A 19,440-nucleotide genomic window follows, 5' to 3' on the forward strand; every position below is an offset into this window, starting at 1 on the left:
AACTGCGAGGTTAGTTGAATGATTTTGTCTGAACCCAAATTGTTGGGGGTAGAAAAAGTTATGGTTTTCAAGAAAATTATACACTCTGTTGTACATTATTTTTTCAAGTATTTTAGAAAAGGAAGATAATAGACTGATGGGGCGGTAATTACTACAGTCTTCAGTTTTGCCTTTTTTGAATATGGGTATTATTTTAGATGTTTTAAATGCCGTTATAAATTCACCGTTAGTTAAGGATAAATTGAAGATGTGGGTCAGTGCTATAATTATGTTTTGTGGTACAACTTTTAATATCTTTGTTGGTATTTCATCTATTCCACAACTAAGTTTGGATTGAAAAGAAGAAAGAATTTGTTTGACTTCATCAGCAGAAGTGGGGCGCAAAAAAATGGATTCACTGATAGGATTTGAAAGATAATCTGAAAATTTGCTACTTGTATTAGGAATTTTATCCACCAGATTTGATGCTATTGAAGAGAAATACTCATTGAAGTAGTTAGCCTTATCAATATTCTGTATAAGTACTTCATCACCTTTAACAAGATGGGACTGTTCATTGCATCTGGTTTTACCTAATAATTGATTTAAAATGTTCCAGGTTTTTTTCAGGTTATTTTTGTGCTTTAATAGTAGAGTTTTAAAATAGTTTTGTTTTTTCAGCTTTAGTGACCTGGTATAAAAGTTTCTTAGAGCATTGTAGTTAGATTTGTTTTTTTCAGAAGATTTTCTAAGATATTTTTTGTATGCCAGTTGTTTCATTCTGTGAAGATCACTGAGTTCATGATCATACCAGCATTTTGTTGTTACATTTCTTACAGATTTCACTGGAAAACTGCTTTTAAATACTTCAACGTAATTATTGAAAAGCATGTTATAAGCTACATCAGTGTTGGTTTCATTCATGATGTTATTAATGTTGAGCTGTTATCAAATAGAAGCGTTTCTATTATTCAGGTTTATTGAGTCACACTTGGAAAATGATCAACTTGAATCTCAGGGGTGGAAAACGCTTTACCACTGCGGGCCACATCTAAAATTTGAATAAATTAAAAGCATGGATAATTTTATAAAACTCAATTTCATACCCAATACGATGAAAAACAAGCAGTGTGTGTGTGCAATGGTAGCACTTTATGGTTATTGAAAATGTTCAACGATGCATGGTGAAGAAATCTAAAACTTCTGCTATGGACGTTTCGGTCGCGAAAAGTTTTTGAGGACTGCAGAAATTTCTTAGTTTGACTTGAAATCTTTAGTTTAGTTCAACGTGGCATCACTCCAAGACTCGCCGAAGGCATTTCAGATGCGATCAAGTGTGATGATATAAAATCCATTTGAAGTTCTGCCGACAAGTCGATGGACATTTATGATATTTCAAATAGCTTGGCAAAGTACACTAGAACTTTCAAGAAAATTGTAGCGTGACCTCTTAATATTGTCGGCGCAGGTTCCTATACACCATTAAATGGCGGTTCACCATAGCCCCGATAGCTCAATTGGTTAGCGCGTCACTTCTGGAACGAAGAAGCTTCAAGATCAAGCGGCGCTGGTTCGACTCTCGGGGTGTGCGCTTGAGCAACGCACGTTAAGGACTGCTCTCCATTCAGCGGCATCTAATGGATGGAATAGTTCCCCGGCAACAAGACTTAAACAATCGGAAACTTCACTCTGTCAATCTCGGTGACCGGGCCTGCGTCAGTGATTCAAAGCCTCTACAAGTATGCGAAACTGCCAGGATTAAGCTCTGCAAGAAGCTTTCCCAGTCCGAGGATAAAGATTCAATCAATATTTGCGTGTGTGTTTGGCTTTTGAATCTATCCTTGGACTGACAAAGCCAATTTAGGGTTAGTTTCGCGTACTTGCAGAGGCTTTTACCTAGGGCCGGTTACCAAGATTGACAGAGTGAAGTTACCGATTGTTGGGGAATTATTCCATCTATTGGATAGTTCGATCTCTTACAAACCACAGCCCGAAAGAACTGCGACAGTTGGCTGAAAATTGCCAATTAAGGAGAATTTTTGTTGACGGTATTCTGGCACCCAACTGGTTTGGAATAAATTAACTATTAGGCTATATCAGATACCGGCTTCACCCTTCTAAATTTTGTAAACCGGTTGCAGGAATAGTTCAGATTTCATAATGACACCGTCGTGAGAGAAAGGCGGTTATTTGGTAAACGATGCTACATGAGCCGGTAAAGAAACGCAGAGAAATGGCGCCATGACATTTTAACAGTTGTTTCTTCAACGGCTCTGTGAAGGCAGCCGAAAGAAACTGCACGTGCAGTCGTGCACCTCTTGCCATTGGACAGGTGGCCTGTGAAACTCATATTAAATCAAACTCACACATGGGTAGGGTATCTTTCTGTAATCAAGGTGAAGACCATCAACCCCTACCACGGAATACACCATGACTGAAAAAGTAGCCTCCAGTATAAGAAAAACGAAATAACATTTGTAAACAAAATAGCCTGGTGTGTTGTATTTTCGATATGCGCAATCATAAAGTACAAAACATAAAAAATCATAAATCAAAACATCACTAACTGGCAGTATGCAGGAAAAGCACAGGACTGATACAACACACAACTTTTAATTGAAAACGTACACAAGAGCCGAACCAATTGTAAACTTGGCATGCTATGGAAGGTACAGATATTACTGTATATGAGGTAATTTTGTATTTCTTCACGCCTTTCCTTTTAGCAAAATATGACGTATTTCCTCAACCTCTATAACACAATATGATGATACCATTCCAATGTAGGATACCAGCACAATTATTTTGCTACTTTATTGCATTTAAGTGTGAATTTTCTAAACACATGTAAAAAAAACAGTTTAGTGTCACGGTCACTACATAGGCTATACAATAGAAACACTTCTCAGTACTAAGAGTGTTGAAGGCAACTTCTTTAGATTTGGCCATGTCAACACACTAAGAAACTAGCGCACAGGTGAAAACGCAATAAAATCGAAGTTAACAAAATTAAGCAAAGCCTATAGTGTTGTATCAACCGTTCATTAAAGGTAACTGCAGATTATATTGACTTCGTCTTAGATCAGATTTGTTATGTGTGTATCTCTAAAATAGATCAATACGACTCTTCATGAAACATGATGTACGGCATAAATAGTTTTAATAGAACAATGCCATGAGACTATTTTGAGATTTTGGTGAAATGCGTTCCCGATGAAACCGGTCAACGAACCACGTTTTCGTGCGCCTTTGGTATGCGGTACATTAGGGTGGTCCTTATTTATATATTTTTTTTTGAAAATTGAATGGGCTACCCCTGATTAGTTACATATGAAAAAACACCTACAAAAATTTTTCATCCGAATCGGAAAAAATTTAGAACGTGCTACCGCACATTAAAAATCTGGAAAATTCAAGAAATTTGGCAATTTCCTCGATTTTTTTAGAAAATATTTTAATGACACTAATGGATAATAAATGCTCAAACACAACTTTATATGACAGATGAAAGGTCTTAAACACTATTTAAACCTATTTTGGGACCACTGGGTAATGATATGAGCTTGCTGGCAGACTTTGAAAATCGTGAAAAATTCAAGTAATTTGGCGATTTTTATGAATTTTTTGAAGTTATTTTAATGGCACAAGCTGACAGCAATAGGCTCTAATGCAAATTCATGCAGCAGCTAGGAGTCCTAGGTTATCTTTGGCTGTTTAAACAGTACAATATGTTGATAATTTGTGAAATGTAAAAACATATTTTTGAATGACTGCATAACTGTGTGGTAGCCTATGCATTACAACATGTGGCTTACCAGTGTGAAGTACGTACATAAAACATGGAAAAGTTAAAACCAAATCAAAAAAGTAAAATGTAATATTTTCACTGCAGTGTTTGCGACAAACACAAAGTTTAAATATGGCATGGGTGCTGTACTGAATAATGCTCATGTAGTATTTATCAAGCATGTTGTGCAATGCATTGCTACAATAAGTGTCCCGTATCCATTCCTTAGATCCACTTCAGAATACAAGCTTTAAACAGAGCACATTGAATTACAGTATAACAGGGTTGAAGTTCCATCACAGTAGTAGTGTAAATAGGTTAAGTATCAACAAGCAGTTTCTTGCAACCCTAAGACGACTTCTAAGGTCTATCGTCAGAACCCTTCTGCCAGAAGTTCTGCAAGTTTTTTTCTACTTGCATTGTGTGGAAAAAAAGAAGGTTAGAGAGAGTTCCTCTGCACTATCTAACATGGTATTAGATTTCTGAAAAAGAGCGAAAATTTCTTGCAAATAGAAAAAAAAATTGATTGTTACTATTGAAAAACTTGTGAACAACTGGCAGAAACTGAGGAAAAATAAAGAAAACAAAGCAAAACGATAAAATACTGCAAAAAACAAGGAAACAAAATTTTCTGAAGACTTAGACAGATTGTTTGATACATCCAAATGCCTTGGAACTAATGCAAATTCATGAAAACCGTGAGTTTTTAATCGCTCAAAGAGAGAAAGGGCGAAGAGGTACCATGGCTGAAAAAGATATGACTTGGGCCCGTAAAGGTCGAGTAAGCGCAGAGAAGCAGAATCAAACAGGACATTTAGAGAATATCAGAGACGAGCCGGTGAGGCATCATCAGTGAGTATCATTAGGGCATCTGAACCTGAAAATAATACAACTTTTACTCCTAATTCACTGAAATCGGATCATCTGTCCTCACCTAAACAAAAGAGAGCACGAATGTCTCTTGTAACCCCGACAATGGCTGATACTCTACATCGCACAAAAGTGAGTGATCGCTCTGCTACATATGTCCTTGCAGAAACAGCAAAGAGTCTTGGATATGAAATAGACAACTTCACCCTTCACCATCAACAAATCTTCAATACGGCGAGACAGAATACAATGGAGGGAGAGTATGGCAAGTAGCATCAAAGAAAAGTTTTCTCCCCATGTGCCATTGACAATCCATTGGGATGGAAAACTTCTGTGCAATATCACAGGTAAAGACACTGTGGACAGACTGCCAATTGTTGTAACGGGATTAAATACTGAACAATGCTAGGTGTGCCGAAATTACTGCTCAAGGGAACTGGAGAAGCAATGGCTGCAACTACCAGTAGTCTTGGTCCTTCATCTGGCCCAGAAATTGAAATATTCAAAAGATTTCAATCACACTGGGATTACGTCGATCACATACAATACAAACCAGTAATGAATATGGCAGCTCCAATTCTAACAACAAATGAAGTTATTTCATTTGCTAAACAACAACTTCAGGTTCATCAACCACTAGATGATTATAAGGAGCTTCTGGAACTCTGCATCATATTCGTTGGAGGCAAGCCAGACCGAGGAGTGAAGTTCATGTGACCGGGCCCGCTTCACAGAGCCCAGTGGATGGCAAAGGCCATATACTGTATAAAAATTTACTTGTTTTGCACACAATTCAAACTGACAAAGCGGGAAAAGGGTCTATTTGAGGTGGCAATGTTTGTTATACAAGTGTATTTGAAAGCATGGTTTTCATGTCCTTGTGCTATCAAAGCCCCGTTGCAAGACCTGACGTTACTGAAACACCTTGACTGCTACAAAGAGGTCAGTCCAGAAATATCACAAGCATGCATTAAAAAATTATGGACAGTTCTGAGTATCATAACAAACTCTCTGAACTTTTAAATGACAATACTACATATAAAATTTTAAGACGTAGACCTAATCCTATTGCATCTATTGAAAAATCTGTAAACAAACTAGTTTGGCGATTTGCAACTCAACGAAAAATCACCATGCCAGTTTATCATCGTCTTAAGTGTAATAAGAGTGTAACTCCGAAAATCTATGGATTGCCCAAAATTCATAAAAACCACACCCCTCTTCGACCTATCGTTTCCTTTATCGGTTCGCCGACTTATAATTTATCGAAATTCTTAATTGATATTTTATCGCCATTGTTGAACCAAGAATACACTGTAAAAAATTCATCTGAGTTTGTACAATTAATCAAAAACACCTCTGTTGATTGCAATAATTGCTTTGTTTCTTTTGATGTTGTGAGCTTATTTACTTCCGTTCCTCTCAAAGAATGTTTGCAGATTATCTCTCAATTACTTTCGCAAGATAAGTCTTTACACGAACGCACTAAACTTTCTATCAATGACGTCACAGAAGCTTTGAAATTGTGTTTTGAGTCTACTGTATTTTGTTATAATAACGTTCTTTATCGTCAAATTTATGGTACGCCGATGGGTTCTTGCATTTTCCCGGTCGTGGCTAACATTTTCATGGAATACATTGAGCGCACTGCCATCACTTCATTCCATACACCACCGCAACTTTGGGTGAGATATGTAGATGACACTTTTTGCATTATAAAAAAGTCTGCGGTCAACCAATTTCATCAACATTTGAATAGCATATCTTCTTCAATTCAATTCACAACAGAACATGAAAAAAACAACTCCATATCTTTTTTAGACGTCTCAGCTATTCGTCACAATGCCACACACACGTTGACCACTACAATTTTCAAAAAACCCACACACACTGACAGATATTTAAATTTTAATTCACACCATCCCAAACATCAAAAACTTACTGTATCTAAAACTTTGTATGACCGCATTGACACACATGTCGCAGATCCGCATGAACGTTCACGACAGAACAAAGCATTACACAATACTTTACGCCTCAATGGATTTCCAAGAAAGCATGCTTGCCAACGACAACCTAAAAGTTTAGTACCCATCTACCCAGTATAAGTCTTTTGTTTCTTTACCTTATGTTGAGGGAGTTTCTGAAAAAATTCGGCGTATCTTAAATGAAATTGGTATGAAAGTCGCTTTGAAACCTTTCTTGACAATAAGTAAATTTTTGCCGTCTTTAAAAGACCCCTTGAATCAAAGCGAAATCTCAGGTTTAGTGTACCAAGTTTCTTGTGATGATTGCAATATAATTTATGTTGGCCAAACAAAACGAGATCTCAAATCTCGCATTAATGAACACAAAAGAGCTTTCAAATATCAACGCCCTGAACATTCTGCTCCTTGCATGCATGCCATAACTTCAGATCATAAAATAACTTGGAGCAATTCTAAAATTCTAAAAGTTGAAAGTGATTATAAAGAGCGAATGTTTTCTGAAAGTTGGTTCATCAATCAAAAGCCTCATGTAATGAATCGCAATGATGGCATCTCTTTTCCCGCTATCTACAAAAAACTATTGTAAGTGCTGATTTGACGTTTTTTTAAATTGGTTTCATGCTGATTGTAAAACCGTGCAGTAGTGCGTACAAAACTCGATTCATGACTCATGCCGTTCACTCTCCTATCTTGTTGTTATTTAAGTTTCTTGTTGACCGCAATTAAGTCCCCCTTTTTTCTAACTTATTTCAAACTTTGCGCGCGATAAGTTTTTGTCCAGAAGTTGAATTTTCATTTTGCATGTTTAGTTGTTTTCAGCAATATGTCCTGTGTTTTGCCATGCTAGATAGGTAGTCACTACCTGGTCTAGCCCCCTGAAGAAGTCAGTCGTGTCTCATTGACGAAACGTCGGAATAAAAGCAGATTGTCACTGTATACATTAGGGTGCGGCTGATGCCCCGACCTGAAGCAAAACACCCTAACTTTTTTTTATAGGTGACACTTGGTACAAAAACAATATTTATGAAGTTTAAGACCAATCTATAAATATTTAGGGGGTCCAGATTTGAATTGAAAATTGAGAAATTTGGTACTTAATTGCCATAATCGTGTAGTTTTACAGTGCTACATAGTCCTTCATTTATCATGGTAAATTCTGTATTTAAGGTCATCTAGGCTCCACAGTTGCAATGTTTCACACAGTAGGCTATTATTATGTTCCATACTATTTTTTAACAAGTAAGGTTTTGCAAGCAGACAGCCAAACACTAATTTGAGAAGTTACGTGACAACCTATTGCAAAATATGCTTGATATGTAATTGCTGGAGAATGCAAGTATTAAGCAGTAGAACAACATAGTCTGTGTATTACTATTAGCCAGTACAATACACAACTTTTATTAAATGTGAGTGACTGAAATCTTCCTAGTCACTATTGTCAGCTTTACCTTGAGAATCGCTAAAAGTGAAAACATGCCTATGTGATGTCATAATACCTTCAAAATGACTTACCACTGTTTAGCTCAGTCAAATACCTTCAGTTTCAGTCTATTAATAGGGGGGTGTGTTAATTGTCGATTCATACCATACGCTGCTAAAAATTTGTGGAGCAGTATCAAAATCTAGAATATTTATGAAAACTCGACATACGATTCCCCTAACCCCCATGTACATGCCCCCTGAATATAAGGTACCCCTATTTTCAGAAAAATATGAGATTGTTGGCCTTTTCACCCACTATACTTGCGTTTTGGTGGTATTTATCTTACTCATATGTGGCTTTTCGGGGTCTGTGTGTTCAAATATGACATTAGAAAATTCCTAAGAATTTTCAATATGGCGGTATTTCAATATGGCGGCCAAAATGGGGCTTGGAATGGGTACTTTTGTAAATTTTGACCAAACATAGTTGTGTGATATGTCGAATTATAAGTTTTCGAGGGCGTAGAATACGAATTTGATCCCAAAAGTAGGCTTATTCTTTCCTGGCATGCACAGTGAATATACCTTAGTATTTATACATGTTATGAATATTATGCTTGTTATTTTGCATTGTGTTTAGCAATATCCTCAGGATATGCAGAGTATCGACAGATCGCGCCAGACGGCTGTCGTAGAAAAATCATACTTGGAAGAAAAAGCAGAGATAAGTGGCTCCTCCGAACAATCAGCTGAAAAAAACGAAGCGAGTATGAAGTAAGTGATTCCGAGGAAGTTTCAAGAGGACACAGAAAGAAACGAAAGCTCAATTTTGGTCTCAGTATATCTGATGAACATGATGACATGCCAGCGCAGTATCGTCACATCCGTTTAGGTGAACGAAAAGTGCGTCCAGAGGTTTACGAGGCAATGGACAAATTAAAAAGCGTCAACCACATGTCAGAAACACAGGCGGCAGCGGCCGTTGTGACCATCGGCAATAAGGTTTTTGGTCAAAAATGGAAACTTCATAATGAGTCTCCCGATGAAATAGATAGAGATACGTTGCCTGATAAGCGCAACGTGAAACAGGTGGGGCGAAGTTTAGAAGCTTTGGCGTTAGATGAAATCGTAAAACAGATGATGGACAGCGATGAAAAATCTGCAGTTACGTACGCAGATGACGGATCAAAAAAGCAAGGAGCTGGGTCCTTCTCAGTTCAGGGTGTAACGGTAAATGGCATGTTTCGACCACTACCAACATTGCCAATTGCATCCAAGACTCGTGAAAACCTAGCAGAACTGAAGATTGCCTTGTTAAATGTGTTATCAGCTGCTAGTGGAGTTAGCACCAAACTTCTGTTTGAAAAACTTGACTTCATTCTTACTGATCAGACTTTGCACAATCTAGAGGTAGAGAAATTTGTAGCTGAAAGACTTGAGACTGGGCACATCCCTGATCACCTCTTCTGTAATGTGCATCCAACATTGATGTTCAATAGAATAATCACGAGGTTATCGGCAGAGATAGAGAACGCTCTTGGAAAGGACAAAATCTATTCAAAATTCCTCGTTGAAGCAAGTAATACACATTCAAGTGTGACCGAGCAAGCACTCGATTACATAACAAGGCTCGTAAACCACGACTTCAATCATAAGCCTTGGAACAGAGCAGTGGATTTTGATATCTTCATGGCGCCGAAAAAGAATCTTTCCCTATGTTTAAAAGATGAAAGATTTAATCGGTTGACACTCACTTGCGCTGTAGTTGTTCACCATCTTCAAGACGTGAATAGATTTCTACAAAAATTTGAGCAAGTAACAAACCAGCTCGCTTGTATTGTAAGATGTTTTCTAGAACTAGATTTCATGAAAGTAATGTACGTTGTAGGAGCACTGATTGGATTGCATCTGGTAGAACCTTTTCTATCCGTCACTACGGCAAAAACTACTAAGTATTCAAAGCTAACAGAAGCTTTCCAAACACTGAATAAAAACCTTCGTGAAACCGATGCTCAGGCTTTGTTCAATCTCCAACAGCCTGCACTCAACTTCATTTCCCTGGAACGCTTCAACCAGACAACATACAGCCAAGATATCCGTACGTTACTTAGTAAAGCAATTAAAGACACACGTCCTGTTATTACCAAAACTAGCGGATGGTTTCCAACGCCAGAAAGGGGACATATTTGGATTTTCAGATGAGGTATCGGAGATTGCTCTGTCAAGAATGGATTCGGAAAAACTAGAAAGTGCCCCTATACACAATCTGGATTCAGAACGGGCGGTAGGATTCATAAATTATGAACTCAAACAACGAGGCGCCAAGAACTTAAAGTGTGCGTCGACTGTTCAAGTAGAGGCCAAATCACAGGACTTGATAGAATCCAAATCTTCTGGTTCATTCCGAGAATATGGCAACATTGCAAAGTTTACAATTCCCGTCATAATGAAAGCCTGGGATGAGCAACAGAAGCATTTGCAACAACAGGGCCTCGCCGGCAAAGAAATAGCTAATGTAGCACAATTTGATAAAAGACGAAATAATGATTTAAACAAACTGAAAAAACAAGGCGGTCCTTTTACGAAGGACTCTGATGTGGATGAGATTCTAAATAGTAATATAACAGAGATTGAGAAACAGAAGCGGTTATACCTCGAGATCAGATACGCCCGTGACACTGCACTCTCAGTTCCAAAACAAAGTGACATTTTTCGTTTATTGAAAGACCATAAAAAGTTGCCATCTTCTGTTTATGGAGCCAATCTGAAAACTTACCTGAGTAATTTGAGTGGCAAAGCGGATGTTACGATGACTGATTTAAATTCTGTTCTTGACGGCATGAATCTAACAAAGAGCTAAATACTGTGTTTTATACTAAATTACATATACGTCATAAGTTTGAAAATATGCTGTTATCAGCTTATTTTTTGTTTAAATAATCATGAATTCGTATTCTACGCCCCCGAAAACCTATAATTCGACATATTACATGACTATGTTTGGTTAAACTTTACGAAAGTACCCATTCTAAGCGCCATTTTGGCCGCCATATTGGATTACCATTATATTGGATTTTTGGAGGTAATTTCTAATGCCATATTTGAACTCACAGACCCCGAAAACCCCTATAGGAGCACCATAAATACCGCCAAAATACACGTCGTTTGGTGAAAAGGCTTAAAAACTCATATTTTGGTGAATTTATGGATACCCCCTTTTCAGGGGGCATGTACATGGGGGTTAGGGTGGTCCAATATGATAATTATTTTCATATTCCGGATTTGGATACTACTCCACATATTTTAAGCACCGTACCACGTTGCCATCGTGAAATTCGTCAAATAACACACCCCCCTACTATTAAGTGCAGATCATTTCTAAGGCATTGTTCCCAGGTTCAGAATAAGGTTAAATGTAAGGAGTCGTTACAGGGCACTTCTCCTATATCAAGACAAGGCTCCTAACCATTTTAATTGTGACAACTTAGGAATGGTGAATTACCTTAGACATTTAGTATGCTTTGTGGTGAAACATGCATAGAATCATATTGATCAATTGCAGAATGCAGTCGAGAATCAATACGGGTAGTTTGTATTCAGTTGGTAGGCTATTTAATCGAAAAAAAGTTTGCTAGGCTATGTCTTCTTATGCACAACATGACCCTCGGTATGTTCTACTCGCTACGGTTACCGCAAAAGCAGATCAAGGTATCAAACGTAGCAAGTTACCAACCTACAAGCAAGTGATTTTCAAGTTAATTCAAACAATTTTATCAGGAAGGCAGGTAATTACAGTACAGTTGAGCAAGTTTTTACGTTTTACTTGTGAGCTAACATTTCTACAGTTGCAAAGCAAAAAATGTCAGAAAAAAATAATTTCTTTTTACAAGCAAGAATTTCAAATCAAGATTAAAAGAGACAAAGGCAAACCACTAAAAATATACAAGAATTTCAGAAAAAGCTTAGCAAAACCTTTCCTTTCTGGCCACACAATGTAATGAAAAAAATAGCAATGAAGAAGACATGCTATTCCTTATCAGTATACAAGGCAACCGGGAAGCAAGTATGGCTGGAAAAGATAAAGTGTTAGAAGCAAAAGTTAAAAAGATCAGTACCAGGCCACAACAACAAAATAGATGAGTAGCAAAGGAGGAGACCCGAGTTAATGGCATAAATAATGCTATTCATTTAGAAGCTGAGGATGAGGATGACGTGGACAACGAGCCATGCACATATTCAATGATTTGTGAGGTAGAGGAAAAACACTCTCATGAAAGAAGATCAAAAACAGGAACAGCCATGTTCATTTCTCATGACATAATGAAATCTCCAGGATTAGTCTCTGCAGCAATCACAAACAGCATTACACCAACTGCCTTATCTCTTACTCTCCATTCTATGGTTCAAGCCTGTTCTGGAGATGCTTTGAAGCTAAATCTCCATCCATCTCAGTCACACAGACACAGAGTTGAAACAGTGCAACATATCTCATAAAAAATTCTCTCCGCATGGTCACCACCTGCTGTTGGTGCTGTACATTGGGATGGAAAGCTTCTGGAGACTTTAACCAGCAAGTAGAAGCAAGATGAAAATCTCCGAGTTTTGATATCTGGCATCAGTGGCATTAAATTGTTGGGTGTTCCAATAATTACAACCCATTCAACAGAAACAGCTGGAGCACTTGTGTCCAAAGTTACTATGCAGTTGCTTGAAGATTGGAATTGCAAAGATTTTGTTACATCTCTTGATTTTGACACAACAAGCTGTAATACAGGGCATTAAAACTGGTGCTTGTATACAACTTCAAGAAGATATAGGCCGCCCCTTACTTTAGGCTGCGTGTAGGCACCATGTGGGTGAAGTAATTCTTTTTAAGGTGAAAACCTGTGGTGAAATGATATGCAATTATGTATCGTAGAGTACTGAAACACAAATGTTAGAATGTCACTTTGTAATATCTAAAGTTTAACTCAAAAGCAATAAAGGAGTGTTTATATTAAATTTAGTATGGTTAAAGCCTACACAGCGCTGTGGTAAGGTAAAGGGGGGTCCCATACTTGATTCAAGTGTCGGGTATGAGAAGATAAGGTTCTCATTGTACTAAGCCTTCGGCACTAAGGAGAGTAGGGTGGCCAGTTCCTTTCTCTCGGCCGCCTTTACTTCAGCAACTACGCCCACCCAATTTATTACACCCTGGGTAGAGGTGAGCGGTGTTTTCAACAACCAGCCAAAGGCGGGAGTCGAACCAGGTGTGCATAATTGGAAAGCCAACGCCTTATCCGTTGCGCCATCCCACCGCATTCCCATCCCATCCCACCGCGCGCTGTGGTAAACGGCATTAAAAGTATAAAACACTGATTTTCTAGTGTCAGTTATGGTATGTTCTGAACAGGGTATTCATTCAAAGAATTTGCAATCCAAAGACACCATTTTTGATACTTTTTGCAAAGTATGCTTCACAGATTTTGCCTAAACTTAGAACGTTTGCCATAATTCTGCAAAAATTTCAGAAATTCCATTGCACGAAGTATGCAAAATTACCCCTATATTGACACACTTGTTCTAAGTGAAACCTAAGCTTCTGTTCACAGCATAAAAACTATAATTTGCAATAATTTACAAAAAATTAGCTGGTATCACATGAGCAATGAATATACAAAAATCACTCAAATTTTTTTTAAACATAAATCACTCAATTTAATGTCAAAATTGAAATTTTGGAAAATCGATAATCCTATAAAAGTTTGATTGCAATCTGGACCCCCTAGACCTTATTCAATTTTGCTGAAACTTCATATTTAAGCTTTGTAGACCAAGCCTCACTTCCAAAAAAAAGTTAGGGTTGCTACAATCAAGTTTTAAATTTTACGGGGCATCAGCCGCACCCTAGTATACATCTTGTGATAGTTTAGCTTAATTTGCACCAGTAGAACATCTTATATCATTTAAGACAATTAATTGTTGAAATTAAGTGAACAAGATGTCTTTCTTCTACGCAGTAGCATAATCATTTACCTAAAGCGGATTAATTCCATATACTTTGTTGCCTACACGTTTCCACAAAATAAATAATTGCAACGTCGCTATATGCTGGATATGTTGGCACAAGGTTGGCAATTTTGTCCAACATGTTGCCAACAATTTCAATATTTCTGAATATGCGTTCTAAAAGGTCTCAAAGATTTTATTTCAGGTTTATTTGTTTTAATCTTTAAAATTACCAACACAAACCTCTTTTCATGTGGTATTGCTTCAAAACACAGTTGTGTGATTGGCCAACATCGGTCAGAAGCATTGCCAACGTCGTGCCAATTCATAACAATTTTTGTATTTTCTTTCAAATTATGCAAATGTAGGCTATACCATCATTTTGTTACAATTTTAATAATAGGCTATCAATGCTGTTATTGTTTTTCTGATACCGTACAAATATAGCTTACTATGAATATAAGACTAAGGTTGGTCAATGGTCAGAAGTGTAGCCAACGTTTTGCTAACAAAGTAATTTCATTTCAGTTTGTTTATGTCAAACAGAGCAGAGGTCTAGAAAAAGGTAGGAGCAACAAACACGAACGTGATAGCGTGCTTGATACTGAAACAGTTTAAAGTTTTCATTAGCCCACGTGTTTCCACAAAATAAACAATTGCAACGTTGGCTATATGTGTTGGCACAAGGTTGGCAATTATGTCCAACATTTTGCCAACAATTTCAATACTTCTTATTATGCATTCAAAATGGTCTCAAAGATTTTATTTTAGGTTTACTTGTTTTAATCTTTAAAATTACTAACACGAACCTCTTTTTATGTAGTATTGCTTCAAAACACAGCTGTGTGATTGGCCAGCATCCGTCAGAAGCATTGCCAACGTTGTGCCAAGTTATAACAATTTCGGTGTTTTCTTATGCCAAAGTATACCATCATTTTGCTACAATTTTAATAGTACAAATATACTATGAATTTTAAGACCAGGGTTGGTCAGAAGTGTGGCCAACGTTTTGCCAACAAAGTAACTTCATTTCAGTTTGTTTATGCCAAACGGAGCAGAGGTCTAGAAAAAGGTAGGAGCAACAAAACGCGAATGTGATAACGTGCTTGATACCAAAACAGTTTAAAGTTTCCAATAGCCTACACGTTTCCACAAAATAAATAATTGCAACGTTGTCTATAACATGCTGGATGTGTTGGCACAAGGTTGGCAATTTTGTCCAACATGTTGCCAACAATTGCAGTTTTGTTTTCATCCGGTCAAAAAGGACCAACCTCATGGGTCCCACTTAGCATAAAATCATAAAAAATCATAAAATTTATCATTTTTTGAAAAAACCATAAAATAGTCATAAAATTTTACCTCAGTCATAAAAAATCATAAAAATTGCAGCTCATTTGATTTGGTGATTTAAAAAAGTTAATTTTTTATGTGGACAGTTTTCAAAAGCAGAAGTGGTCTTGGATACCTACTGGAACCTAAAAGTAATACTTGTTCATCTAGGATCGAATCCCCCGTTCTTCACCGGGATAAAATAGTGAAGCCGCCCACCCAGCGAGTCGTAAGAGGCGGCTGATAGTACTCCGCAATAGTGGCCGCCTGTGCAGTGCTGGGGTACCCACTCTCGAGTTGTATGGAAATGGTCACTGCTCTTTCCGGGCTCTCTAGCACATTGCTGGAGTTCCGTGGCATAACATAATATGTGACGCTTTTCTTTATTGTAACTTTAAGTACAATAACTTATTGTAGTTCATAAGCCTACAACCTGCATCTAAAATTGTAATTTATAGATGTAGGACTGTAGGTAGGGATGGGTAACATAGAATTTCGAATAGTTGCAATCCGAATATCTAATTATTCGAATTGAAATGACATTTCGAATCGAATTTTCCAAACCGAAATTAATAAATCCCCTTTTCCGACTACCAAAATTTTTTATCGATTTTTCGCTGATCAATTACATTCGGCTCAGCGATAGCTCTTCGCTCTAGCGAAAACGGCTAGCCAGCTCTCTACCAGTGCGGTTTGTGGACGTCGGAAGACCCTTGTGCTGTGGATTTGCATTTATTTTTATCGTACGAAGCATGGAGCGCAATTCAACTCTGGATGAGGCTACCGCTACACCTAGTGTCGGAAGTTCCACAACAATGCAGCAATGAAATGAATGATAGCTCCTGTGTTGAAGCGACAAATACTTTAGCATCTAGTAACGACGACAATGAACAGCTTTCAGCTGCCGAGGAAATCTGATCGTACCTTAACGCAAAAGTGCCAAACAGCGATGCAAGACTGCAAGTGAATGGTGGAACAAAAATAAAGAAAAGTTCCTGCTGTGGTTTGATCTTGCCAGGAAGTATTTACTATTCAGCCACTCCTGCATCGCAACAAAGACTTGCTCTCCTAGGCAGTTACTGTTGTTTTTCGTTTCGTTGCCACTTTTCAACTATGCGTCTTCAATAAAACCACGATAAAAACAAAGCTTTTCGACATTTTCTGAAATTAAAAAAAATTATTCTAGAATAGGTATTCGAAATTCTAAATTCGAAAAATTATTCTAGAATAATTCTAGAATAGTTTATTCTTATATTTTGCCCATCCCTAGATGTAGGCTTATAAATCCATTATATTTTTAGATATTTGTTTATTGTAACTGCTAATACAAATAGAAGTAATTTTTGTGAGTACTGGTATGGGTAAAACAACATTCAGACATGTGTGGATGGAAGATCGGCCATGGCTAGCGCCAGTCAAGAAAGATGTTTACCGCGCATATTGCAAGCTGTGTTTGAAAAGTTTCAAAATTGATGGAAGTGGACTGTCTCAAGTAGTCTCATGAAAAAACACATAAAAAAAAGGTGCTTTTGATCGATTGTCAAATCAGAGAACATTTGTTGTGGAAAATGAGTCTGTTCAATCAGTACCAAAGACGCCATTTATTTTGACCCCAGAGGATCAAGTTGTTAATGCACAGATTTTGCAGGCCTTGCATTATTGTGAATTCAATAATTCCTTCCAAAGCGCAAAAGCTGATGGACTAAGATTTAGATTGATGTTTCCTGATTCTCAAAAAGCAAAAAATTATGAGCAAGCAGAGCATTTATTTCGTGCATCAAAACTGATTTCTATAGCTTGGCTAAGTTTGCCATAAAACATGCCAAGGCATAAAGGCTTACCATACTCCAGATGGAGCATAAAGCATCACGTTAGATAAAATGTAAAATAAAAATTGGATCAAATTAGTGCCAATGCTACTGATAATCCTGAAAGTGCAGATGGAAGTAGCATTGGAAACTATAACATATTTAGAAGTACTGATGCAAATTCACAAACAAGCAGGCCTACACCCTACAAATGACCACAGCAAGTCAGCAACAATATCTGTGGATCCAGTTCTGATAGCTGTACCGGCAGTGAAAGTTCTGCTGATAGTTGCAGTTTGGGATGGCAGCAAACATTTTCAGAAAGTCCGTCATCACAGAGCAATAATTCTGTTGATGACCAAACTAGCAATGATTTAGGTCTTGCTTCGTTGTTTCAAAGATGGGCAATATCACACATGATGCTTAAAAAGATTTGTTGGGAATATTAAAAGGCCAAAATCTATCAGTACCATCTGATCCACGATCTTTATTACAAACAGGCAGTATGTACTATTGACACAGATATTATATCTGGTGGTCAATATTTTCATGCTGGCGTACTCGGCATTACAAGAAACACTTGGGCAACATTTCTGTTTAATTTCACCCATGAATAAGATAATGCTCCAAGGAAATGTTGATGGTTTACCTTTTTATATCGAGAACTGGAAAAGGAAAAGTATCGTCCGAAAATATTCGCAAGTCCAAGCACTTGTTCGATTCTTTAAAGAATATCAAAAAGGTTGTTCTTGGTGAGTACGGCTAAATGATTATGTCATAACTTTGCCATTTTGCTCTTTTTTTTAATTGTGATGAGTAATGTATGGAAATGTCTTCGTGGCATACTCGCATTGATGTAAACATGGTTGCAAGGTTGTCAGATGTTTTCAAAATTTCCAACCCAATTGCTGCTAAAAAGTAGCCCAATTGTCACAAGTGATGAAACAAGCCCAAAATATGACAAATTTCCGCAAAATATAGTCAAATTCGAACAAATTTTGGTGAAACTGGAACGAAACTAAACGAAAAAAACGCGACTTCTAAAATTTTTCGGCAATTCCAAAGTAAACAAAATTAGCCTAATTCTGCGGGGAAATCCGCGAAACTGGCAACTCTGCATGATACAGATTTAACACATTTTTTCTTACTTTCATGAATAGAAGTGGTCATGGCGCATGACAAAGCTGATACCATGCAGCAAATAGATGAAGTTTTGGGAAATTGGCTCCGAAATTGGAAGGACAGGCAAGGTGGCCGAATACGACGAAGACCAACTTCTGGTGAGTTTGTTATATGTTTGAAAGACAACTGCGAATGTGTTGTTTTAAATTAGTTGTTGAATAACTACTGTGCAAGCAATTATAAGGTATCGTAACTCGATTATCGCTTTGTGTAACGCAGAATCGAATGAAGAAGTTTTTTGTCACACACGTTGGAGAGAGGATGTTACATTGATATTGCAGATTGTCAATTAACATCGTATTATCCTGGACGACAACTGCTCAAAATTCTACACTGTTACCAAACAGCCCTATTGATTTGAATATTTTTGTTTCAATCGCAGGAACTCAGAATAATGAAGATACACAAGAGAAAGCTGCTGATGTGCAATGAATCTCCATCTATCTATACGATTTGACGTGGCTTGTTTCTAATAAATGTGAAAATATACGAAGCTCGGCTGTTACTTTGCTTTGTCAAAAGGGAATAGTATTGCTTATAAATCCGTGTTAATGCTGTTCTTTCGCCCACGGATTAGCCAGGTTAAACTTTTGGGTGAGCGAGGTTTAGGTACAGAGACATTTGGCAAATGTTGATGCCAATGTTGTTCATATGTTTTATGCACCACCTTGTTTAATATGGCCAACCTCGGTCAGAGCGCGGTCAGCACAATGGGTCAGATGAAGCATCATGGGTCATGGTGCATAAAACGTCTGGCCAATGTCGACCAGAATTTGGGGGCCAACGTTGTCCAGATGAAGCAAAATGGTGCATAATACATTTTGCCAACGTTGGCAAGATGCAGACGCAAACATTGGCAAGATGCAGAAGCCAACGTTGGCAAGATGCAGACGCCAACGTTGGGAAGATGCAGAAGCCAACGTTGGCCAGATGAAGCAAAATGGTGCATAAAACATCTTGCCAATGTTGCGGCTAACTTCTTGCCAATGTTGGCCCAACAATCAATGCTTACTGGGATAACTTAGCAAGCAATAAGTGACATTTGTTCGTTACAAAGGGAGGAAGGGGAGTAGTGGTCCGTGAT

This window comes from Aplidium turbinatum, chromosome 3 (assembly GCF_918807975.1).
Source record: "Aplidium turbinatum chromosome 3, kaAplTurb1.1, whole genome shotgun sequence".
Classification (NCBI taxonomy): Eukaryota; Metazoa; Chordata; class Ascidiacea; order Aplousobranchia; family Polyclinidae; genus Aplidium; species Aplidium turbinatum.